Source organism: Leguminivora glycinivorella, chromosome 16 (assembly GCF_023078275.1).
Source record: "Leguminivora glycinivorella isolate SPB_JAAS2020 chromosome 16, LegGlyc_1.1, whole genome shotgun sequence".
NCBI classification, from domain to species: Eukaryota; Metazoa; Arthropoda; class Insecta; order Lepidoptera; family Tortricidae; genus Leguminivora; species Leguminivora glycinivorella.
This window is the reverse complement of record NC_062986.1, coordinates 19,137,916-19,149,752: the sequence shown is the minus strand read 5'-3', so window position 1 is coordinate 19,149,752 and position 11,837 is coordinate 19,137,916.

Below are 11,837 nucleotides of genomic sequence, written 5' to 3'. Positions count from 1 at the left end.
GTTAAAATTTAAAAAGTAATTCGAAAGCGCTCAGTCATTAGCAGCATCAAATAAGTTGTACGTGTGGGTGACCATCCCGAGTAACAGGGTACCCCGTTTACTCGCAATCCGGATACGACACGATATAAATAATAAACACGATATAAATAATATTGTCTGTAAAAGTTCACACTTAGGGCATTGTCTACGCGCTACGAGCGTGTAAAATAGTAGTTTATATAGCGCCTGATGAAAAACTACAGGCAATATAAATCTAAGAAATTTTGCTAACATCAATTAACAGGCGCTGATTAAATATTTTATTTCGCTTTCGGGGTGAAAATGAGATCATTTTTACCCTCCTAAGGGACGATTTCTGGTATGAATAATTATCTTATGTTCCTCCTTGGGACCATCTCTGTGCCTAATGTAAATTAAATCCCTTCATCATATTAGCAGCAAAGAAAGGTTATACAGACAAAATTTCATATTTATAATATTAGTAAATATAAAAAGAGGTTCAATAAAATTGTTTTAAACAGCGGTCCTGGAACGTGCAATTCTTGTGGCCTTTTTAGGGTTCCGTAGTCAACTAGGAACCCTTATAGTTTCGCCATGTCTGTCTATCCGTCCGTCCGTCCGTCCGTCCGCGGATAATCTCAGTAATCGTTAGCACTAGAAAGCTGAAATTTGGTACCAATATGTATATCAATCACGCCGACAAAGTGCAAAAATAAAAAATGGAAAAAAATGTTTTATTAGGGTACCCCCCCTACATGTAAAGTGGGGGCTGATATTTTTTTTCATTCCAACCCCAACGTGTGATATATTGTTGGATAGGTATTTAAAAATGAATAAGGGTTTACTAAGATCGTTTTTTGATAATATTGATATTTTCGGAAATAATCACTTCTAAAGGAAAAAAAAGTGCGTCCCCCCCTCTAACTTTTGAACCTTACGGTTAAAAAATATGAAAAAAATCACAATAGTAGAACTTTATAAAGACTTTCTAGGAAAATTGTTTTGAACTTAATAGGTTCAGTAGTTTTTGAGAAAAATACGGAAAACTACGGAACCCTACACTGACCGTGGCCCGACACGCTCTTGGCCGGTTTTTTTTATTAAAGTTTTCGTATTTCCATTACTACGCCGTAAAATAAATAACCAATAATATTTTATGTTTAATCTCGTTTTCTGGAACTACTTTAATAAAACCGAGCAATTTAATACTAAAACCAACTTTCAGACAAACGACTGAAGAAATTTTTCTCACTTACTAAACTAATATACTTCACCATTACAGTCTACGTTTAAAAGCTCTTCATTTGTATTTCAGCAACGCAAACTCATATGGGTACAGTCAACATCAATAGCAGCGGATGAAAATTACGCGATGAAATCTACCTTTCTGTCAAAGTTTGCAGAAAACTTTTCACATTGTAAACGTGACACCCTTTTCCGAACTCTGTCAAACAAGTCTGTCAGTAAATAAGAACAAAGAAAACTATATGCATCCTTTTCTTTAGGGTGCTAGAGAAAAGGATACCTATAGTTTTCTTTGGTTTTATTTACTGACAGACTTGTTTTACCCAGTATATAATCCAATGTTCAAGAAACCTGTGTATTGTCAATCCAAGTATGCATTAAAATGTTATAGGAAGGGTCAATTCTCCATAAAAACGCTCTCGACTATTTCCTCCCTGGTTTTTGAAGATAGAGCACTGATTTTTTCAACACAGATTACTATTATTTTTATCTGTGTCGGATGTTTTGATTTTTTTGATATTCTTATTTTTAAAGACGCTAGAGCCAATCAAAAATTTCCAAAAACGGTGTTATTGATTATGGAGCAAAAAAATGTGTGGTATTCAGAATTGGTAACAATTAGCAAAAAAAAAAAACTAAACGGTCCGACACAGATAATTTCATTGTTATTCAGATTCTCAAGTTTCGTTACGATTGATTAAGTTTTGAAGGAGTTATTACTAGATTCACCTACTTTTATCAATTTTAAAGCAGTTTATTGGACTTTATTCAAGGTCAAATTACTTTACCCACTAGTGGATAAAATGCGTTTTTACCCGCTGGTATTAAAGGACAAAACACGTGTTTCCGAGCGAGTGGGGGAAACATTTTTTTTCTTTACTTCCACGTTGAATCCGAGTGTACCCACAAAAATAATATTTATCTCCCCGTCTCGTCGCCTGTAAAGGCCGTTCAACCGGGGTGGAATGGACCAATAATTACCCGGTTCGACCGCCGCGAACCGCGCGAATTACGTGCTGAACATGCTATTTGAACCGGATAAGGAACGTGCGACCACGATTTAATGGTCGGTCCGGTTGAAAATGTTAACACCTAGTTATAAACAGTTGTTGGGTGGAAATAACTAACCGGGTCTCACGGGTCTGAATTAAAAAGGGAATCGTATTATTTTTTTTGCTATTTGTTTGTCCTAATAGGTACGGTAGTAGGTATGTTGTTGTTTTTAGGATTCCATAGTCAACTAGGAGGAACCCTTATAGTTTCGCCATGTCTGTCTGTCCGTCCGTCCGTCCATCCGCGGATAATCCCAGTGACCGTTAGCATTAGAAAGCTGAAATTTGGTACCAATATGTATATCAATCACGCCAACAAAGTGGTAGAATAAAAAGTGGAAAAAAATGTTTTGTTAGGGTACCCCCCCTACATGGAAAGTGGGGACTGATTTTTTTTTTCGTTCCAATCCCAACGTGTGATATGTCGTTGAATAGGTATTCAAAAATGAATAAGGGTTTACTAAAATTGTTTTTTGATAATATTCATATTTTCGGAAATAATCGCTCCTAAAGGAAAAAAAAGTGTGTCCCCTCTAACTTTTAAACCATATGTTTAAAAAATATGAAAAAAATTACAAAAGTAGAACTTTATAAATACTTTCTAGGAAATTTATTTTGAACTTGATAGCTTCAGCAGTTTTTGAGAAAAATACGGAAAACTACGGAACCCTACACTGAGCGTGGCCCGACACGCTCTTGGCCGGTTTTTCAATTTGTGAGAGTATGCCTGTACGTTGTTTTCAGGTGAGATGTATTAGGTGAAATGGGAGAATGACATCTGATGAGAATGATACTGTCTGCGCTCAAGGACGAATAAATTAAATTTGGTTTAAATTGTGTTTGTGAGAGGATAATATCATAGAACCGGATTATAGCAACGTGAGGTCGCACGTTTAAATGGTCGGTCCGGTTGAAAATGTTAACACCTGATAATAGACAGTCGTCGGGTAAAATTAAGCAACTGTATTTAAAAAAGAATAGTGTTTTTGTTTTTTGGGATATGTAGTTATTTTGATGGGATAATAAAGATTGTACGGGTAACCTAATCAAAAAAAATGTAATTTTGAAAAAACCCCTTAATAGTAGACCGATTTTCATGAAACATGGCTAAGAACACTCCCGACTAATTCAGCTTTCAAACAAAAACAAAACTAAATCTAAATCGGTTCGGCTCCAAAGGTGTACTAACTTATATGGACAAAGAGTATGGCTCAGCTACTTACCAAATATCCTGAATGGTTTTCCTAGCCATGTTATTGATAATATAGAGGCTAAGCCACATAAAAAAGCCCTGTTAAACATTAAGTCATAAATGCACAAAATATTTAAAATAGATATAGAATAATTAAAAATACATTTATGATTTTTGCATGTATTTAACTATAAATGTAAAGATAACCTACTCGTCTTGGCTAACAATCTAGAATAAATATAGATTAGGCTAAGATATAAGCACGTACTGATTAATTTTTATAAAGAAATAAACAGTTCAATTTTTTTTTTAGACAGAGACACAAACAGACACGTCGAACTTATAAAACCCCGTCTTTTTTACGTCGGGGGTGAAATGCGAGTAAGTACGGGTAGGGTTTGCGAGGTTCAGCGAGGCTTCCGTAGCTCAAATTGTTTAAGAGCTATTTTCCTTTAGTAAGGTACAACGGGACAAATCCCAACTGGGGGACAATTATAACATCCATTTTTTCCATTATTACTCTATTAGGGCGTCTAGATTAGGTCTCAGGATCAACCAGGAAAAGACAGAATACCTACACATGAAACGCTACAAGAACACACGCATCCGGCGAGATAGTCTTCATGTAGGAGGTACCGTCTATCGTGGAGTCGACAAGTTTCGGTACCTTGGATGCACTGTAACTGACACTAACACCAGAGAGGAGGAAATCCAAATACGTATCCAAAACTCCTTGCGGTGCAGTGCAGCCCTTCATAAAGTGTTAGTGTCCAGGCTTCTCAGCAAACATACCAAGCTACGGATATATAAAACCGTCATACGGCCTATCCTTATGTATGGCTGTGAGGCCTGGTCACTAACACTGAAAGAAGAAAGTCAGCTCCTGGTAGCGGAGAGAAAGATTTTTCGCAAGATCCTGGGACCTATTCAGAGAGACGATGGCACCTGGAGGGTCCGGAAAAATGCTGAGATCGAGGAGTTAGTGGCCGAACCCAATATCATCGGCGAAACGAAAGCCCACAGACTTCGCTGGTTCGGTCACTTACTCAGAATGGGAGACGATCGGGCTGTCAAGAGAGCGTTCTTGGGTCGACCGGCTGCTGGCCGCCCGGCGGGTCGACCCAGGTACCGCTGGGAGGACAGTGTGGTGGAGGATCTGCGTCGGCTTCAAGTCAGTGACTGGCAAGAGGCTGCGCAGGATCGGGACAGGTGGCGATCTCTCGTTTCGGAGGCCAAGATTCACTTTGGATCACTGCGCCACAATAGTTAGTTTAGTTAGTTTATTACTCTATTAAGTTGAGTTCCACATGTATCCACTGAACACGCGTGCCAAATATAACCAGTGGACACTAATTAAAAATGCGAAAATTGTAATACATGGAAAAAAAATAATCAGTTGCATTTGCCCCCCTTAGTCGAAATTGTCTCGCTGTACCTTATAGAAATGTGAAGATTCGTTAGCACAGGTTTCTGCTTGTTAAAAAAATTATTTAAATACGGGTAGATCAATTTTATTTGTCTACCCCGAGCGTTTATAAAAATGAATATCGGGTAGTTAAATGTTGTTTACATTTCCGTTGACACTTTGCTGGGACTTCAGTCTTCCGTGACCATGGCTAGTTCAACCTGGCCGTCAGAAGAGGCTGAATTTTTTTTATCGCGTTCGACCCGTGTAGGACTATAAAAAATTTTTACAAAGCACAAGAATTTAAAATAATTATTTTTCTTATTTACAATCTTCCCAGCTACAAAGTTTAAGAGGATACGGTAGCGAAAATGTAAAAATGGAAAGGAGCCCCCCTTTCAAATTGGGAATTTTAGTTAAGTATACAAGTGTTATTAACTAGATTTATCGAAAAAAAATTGTCCATTAAGAACAACTCAGTCAAAAGATATTAAAAAAAAAATCTTTAAAATCGAGGTTCCGCTCTCGACTCTTTCCTCCTTCAAAACTTAATCAACCGGAACGAAATTTGAGAATCTGAATAACAATGAAATAATCTATGTCGGACCGTTTAGATTTTTTGGTTAATTGTTAATCTTGAGTATCACCCTTTTTTTTGCGCCACAATGAAAAAGGCCGTTTTTGGAAATTTTTGATTGGCTCTAGAGTATTTAAAAAGCAGAATATCAAAAAAATCAAAACGGTCCGACACAGATAAAAATAATAACAATCTGTGTTGAAAAAATCATTGCTCTATCTTCAAAAACCAAGGAGGAAATAGTCGAGAGCGTTTGTATGGAGAATTGAGCCCTACCGTATCGTCTTAATAAAATATCAAACAACAGAAGACACCCCAAAAAGCTTTATTTCAATTTCAATTTCGTTATTTGATATTTTCAGCCGACGGGTATTAAAAATTCATTTTAGATTCTTTATTTGTCGAGTTCTTAGGTGAGCTACGTCGAATTTTAATTAAAGGAAGGTACTTTGCGGCAAAAGCTAAAATTACAATTTAGGTCTTTGAAGTTTTCGATGTTTTGATCTTATATTCATAATTTAAGCGGCGTTTCCTTGGCAACGCGTACTTACTTTGTGATGTTTATATTGGTTAATTAATATAGGTAAAATAAAATAAAAGACTCCAAGGTATATCGCATTTCGTTTCGAAGTTTGTAAAACAAATTAATTAGTAAATGATTAGTAATTATTCCTACCTCCTTGATATTAATTTTTAAGCTTTGGGTTGCTTCAATATCATCAATTGGTCCTAGATATATAAATGTATACTTATAGAATAGATATTGACTAAATTATATAAATCCAGCTCATAGTATTATTTCATTTATGCCTTGAACAAAAGAGGATCGAGTATTATAGAGAGTACTGTCAAAGTAAAATGTGTAATCACAGTGCATAGACCGCCATCTCTCGACACAGGCTTAAAACTTTTGAACCTCAGTTTTGACAATTTGGCCCATATTGTTAGCTTGATATGTGTTAAAATGTCAAATATTAATATTGGCGCCATCTAGCCGAGCGTTCCCCAAAGATGTAACGCCATCTAGGCCACCGTACCTCTTTCTCTATAGCTTTGAGGAACGTTTTTTTCTTGGACTTTATCCGTCTATAGTTGAACTGCTTCTACAATAATTAATATGCTTGAACGCCTTGAACAAAAGTATAATAATAGGTATTATTTTAATTTATGAAGTTAGTAATAATCGCGTATCGCGTTTTGCCCCTTTTAGATCACGCACTGCCATTACCACAGACCACCTCATCTGGATGAAGCATTCAAGCCAACTGACATTCACCACACATGTTCTTCCATGTAATTTAGTATGGGAATGCAACCCCTTGATCCAGTTGCGTTAAAGTTTACAAACAGCTCTTGCTTTATATTCGGCCCACTCTCAGTGTAGGGATCCGTTGTTTCCCGTATTTTTTTCAAAAACTGTTCAACGTATCAAAACCAAAATAATTTTACTAGAAAGTATATTGAATGTTATAACACTTTTAACTGATAATGTTTAGGTTAAGATAGTTAAATTAAGGAAACTTTATGTCTATTGTCTACAATATTAGTAATTTACACAGTAATAGTTGTCACAATATGAGACTGTTTGTTTCTTAAGAAAAAAAAAAACAGGAGCGACATCGTCACAACAGTGACAAAGCTCTTTAAATATAGATAAATAACCTAACCACAAAATTAAAATTTTGAAAAACCCCCGACCGCGACATAGTGGACCGATTTTCATGAAACATGGCTAAGAACACTCCCGATTAACTCAGCTTTCAGACAAAAAAAATCTAAATCAAAATCGGTTCACCCGTTCGAGAGCTACGATGCCACAGACAGACACACACAGACAGACAGACACACAGACAGACACGTCAAACTTATAACACCCCGTCGTTTTTGCGTCGGGGGTTAAAAAAAAAACATTTATAACAGCCAGTATGGCAACACCTATTGCATCTGTGTAATCTGTGGGCCATATCAATAAAAGTTCACGCGTGTTAGTAAGGGGGGTAATGGGGAGGGGGGCTATCTGGCAATCTTGTTAATCGTTTGGAATTGAATTCGTATTAATCGCACGAAATTCCTGCCATTAGAGACGTGGCTGACCTGGTTGATTACACTGCGTACTTTGTAATATCTTCGTTAAATAATAAGTACATCCATACTAATATTATAAATGGGAAAGTGCGTGTGTCCGTTTGTTTGTCCGTCTTTCATGGCAAAACGGAGCGACGAATTGACATTTTTTTTTATATGGAGATAGTTGAGGGGATGGTGAGTGACATAGGTTACTTTTTGTCTGTTTCTAATGCGAGCGAAGCCGCGGGCAAAAGCTACAGACAGACAGATAAACAGTCAACGTTTTTGCGTCGGGGGTCAAAAACTTATTTTTAATGTTAAACTTTGACAAAATTATGGCGTTTGCATAGCCCTTTTCCAGACTGAGCCATCGTCATTGCCAACTTAGATAAGTGCCAAAATTGGCATGACTGTATAAGTACAAATACAATTAAACTTACCATTTTTCTGTCTAATCAAAATACTTTCCATGGTTTTTTTTTTCATTATTATCTAGTGCCAAATGTATTTAATTTACACGCGAAATTTTAAAATAACTTGATATAAATGAAATCTCTCCAGAAAAATAAAAAAATTAGGTAAAGTAAAAATTCTAGACCTGTAGATAGTAGATATTAGGTTTACTTAAAGGGGCCTTGCAGATCCCCGGACGGTAACTGCCAGCTGTCAGTGAAGAAGTAAAAGGTGGAAACGCGAAACAACTGACTAGCCCTCTCATATACCATGGATTCTAGAATTTTTTTTTTACTCCCGTAGTGTTATTCGTCATTTACAGTGTCGTATCTTTATCGTTGCCCGTGTGGTGACGGCTTAAAAATTTCACCACCCCCTTTCTTCCCGTGGGTGTCGTAGAAGGCGACTGTGGGATATGGGGTAAATTGTGGCGTAGGCGAGAGGCTATGCGAGCCTATGCGAGGCTATGCGAACCCCTTATTTGCCAAGAGTGACACTGTAACTTCAGCAGTGTCATGTGCTCTGCCTACCCCTTTGTGGGAAACATGTGTGATTGTATGTATGTATGTATCTTTAAAAACCTACATAGCAGAAGAATTTCACGAAAGTTATTCTAGAAAACTATGAAAAAGTAAGTGCATGGTCGTAGAAAAACAATGCAACGGTGTTTAACTGAGTCAAAAAATACCCGTGGCGTCTTTATTAACAATTTTCGGCTTCACCTCAAATTGTTACGCCGCTCGTCTTTTTTGACCTCACTTAAACGCCAGTTGCATAAAATACTATTATATGCCTTAACAATATCATACCGTGTGCAGTGCGCACCAACTTTTAGGGATAAAAGCCCCGATCGAAAAGGTCCTTAATCACTTTAAAATTATTCTCTTTTCCGGGCATTTGCGCGAAGTTATTGAATATTCCCCGCAAATTTATTGCCAACGCTTCTTTATACATTTACCGTAACTATTTAATATCGTTTTTGGTCAAATAGATTCTCCTTTTGAATTTAATCATGGTGACGGTTCTTCTGACCGGCCATAGGGACTGTGTGATCTGACATTTTGAATTTTTGTTGACATATATGCTTTCGGAATGGTGGGCCAAAATTATTACAGACTGGGACCCCCGAAACACCATAGACGGGGCAGGCTGGGGTTCAGGCAGACCAAAAAGGAGGACCTGGACGCATTCTACCCAAAATGGTGGGAAAACGACGACAACATGGTCGAGTGGAGAAGACGAGGGGAGGCCTTTGCCCAGCAGTGGGACACAAAAGAGGATAATTAAAGAAAAAATGCTTCTTTTCTTACTAATACCATCTATTATTATTCTTATCTTGCTGTGTCCCACTGCTGGGCCTGTGGCAGTCTTACCTTTCTTTCTTCCACGCGTCTCAGTCTGTGGCAATGTTTGGCGAATAACTAATTTGGAAAGACGTCAAGATCGTGCCGCCATTTCTTTCGCGGTCTGCCGTCACGCCGGACTATGATTCGTATTTATTCGGTATTTTTCTTGACTAATACCATTATACTGTTTTAAAGTAATACCACTACCGTCTATCAATTTAAAAAAAAAAATAAAAAAAATATTGGGGACACCTTACACAGATCAACTTAGCCCCAAAATACGCAAAGCTTGTACTATGGGTGCTGAGCGACGATATGCCTACTTAAATAGATAAATACATACTTATATATATTCGTCGAGTTTGCCTCAATAAGGTTTTAAGCTCCCAGAGAACGTTTCCGGAAATCCCTGAGAATGTTTCCGATACATTTCTCAATTCTCGAGAAAATTCCGAGAAAGGCACATTGCTACATCCAAGTCGTACGGGGCCTTACCACACATACTCAAAGCTTTACTAAGTATTCCTCTACAAATGTAAAGTAATTATGCAAGTAGGAAACGGCATGTAAAGTTGAACGGGGGCCGTGCTGAAAGTTTCTGGAATCCGATGGAAAGTTGGAGTTGCACTTGTTTACACGGTCTATTCGCATGAGCTGGCGAGTCCGAACCAGTGTTAAAGATATGTATTAAAAAAATATATTTCATTCATTCAAATAGTCTCTCAAATAGTCCTTACACCTTGGCGAGTGCTGCCTCTGAGTGTGTCCCATGATACGGGCAAGGGCAGCATCCGTTCAGTGTACCCCTTACATTTCATTAAAGTGTCGAAAGGGCCTCTACGCGTTAGCTTCGGCTCTGCGCACGCCTCCCAAAGGACCGTAACACCATTGTTCCGTGATGGGAAAGACATTCAAATAATACATATTGTTGGGACACTTTACACAGGTCAACCCCAAACTAAGCAAAGCTTGAATTATGGGTACCAGGCGACGATGCACAAACGCTTATGATAATATTGATATCGTAGCTAATCTCTATCGCTCTTTTGTATTGTCTATTAAATTAATATACATAATATATTTATTCATAAAATCATCGTGTTGATTGAACGGCCAAGCTACAGTCTTTGGCCCATCGGCGGAGTCGCCAGTCTGTCGGTGTTTTACAGGTTGCACTTCGGGGAGTGTGCTCAAGAGCTACACGAGCGTATTCCACCATCCCCATTCTACCATCGGACTCTTAGACACACGGCCGGTTTCCATCCCTATTTGGTAGATATTCCGCGAATTCACTTTGCTTCTTTTTTTCTTATGCGCACTGCCAAGGAGTGGAATTCCTTGCCGACGGCTGTATTTCCGAGCTCATGTAACCCGGCGACCTTCAAATCAAGAGTGAACAGGCATCTTCTGGGCGAGCTCACTCCATCGTAGGCCACGTCTTTGCCTTTGGCTAGTCTGTGGCCAAGAGCACACCTCGGACACTGGCGATCAAATATATGAAAGAGGCGCGTTCCTAGCACACAGTCTAAGCTCGTGTAGGTGAACGCGTACTATGCTTGTATGAGTGAGATATGACAGGTCGACTGTTCACGTTTTTGACAGGCGGTAACTGTGAGGTAACCGAGAGAGGGTGGGCGGCGCTTTCAGCGGGGAGCGGGAGTGGCCATACTGTACGATAGTACTCTTTATTATACTGTGCCAAGAGTAAGCCCATTTATAATTAAAAAAAGACGATTTTTTTCTTAGCTTGAGAGCGTGACTCGCTTGGTTCTACAAGAGGTTGGAATGAAACCCCTTCGAGGTGTTTAGCGGTTCATTCAATCATGTGCTTTGGTGGGCGAGTGGGTAAGTTACTCGCATGCTCTTCTGTTGTTTAACGGAAGAGTTCTGACCCACCTGACGCGCAACATGACTGATATGCCAGAAAAACTGAAAGATCAACCAACATATTTTCTAAGAATAGTTCAATGTCACCAAATAGCCTCAGTTCTAATTCAACGAGGTGTTAGATACCTACTTCTGAACTGACTTGAAATATAAATACTTAGATTAGATACCTATCTGGTTCACATAACTGGTGACTGAAGAGCTGGCGACTTCCCTGCACAACGTATCAGCCTATCAGCGTTGTGATACAGCGAGGAATTGTCACCAGCATCCTTAATATATTACCTCAAGGTCCTATTTTAGATATACACTAGCCAATCAATCAAAATATTCTTTATTAAAATAGGCTTACAATACAGCACTTTTAAATTGTCTACAATGTACAATTTTCATCTTATTCTAAATATCAGAGCAATTTATTGGTGCGATAAACAATAAATTATGTCAATCTAAATTGTATAAAAAATGCTAGTCTAGAAACTTCTACAATAAATTCTAAATGTCAAAAAAATTATCATATAATTATATGAAAATTATTATAAAAAATTATCATTATAGTATTTTATACAATCGTGATATAATACAAAGCTTTTCAGTCGAGTACCATGTTTAG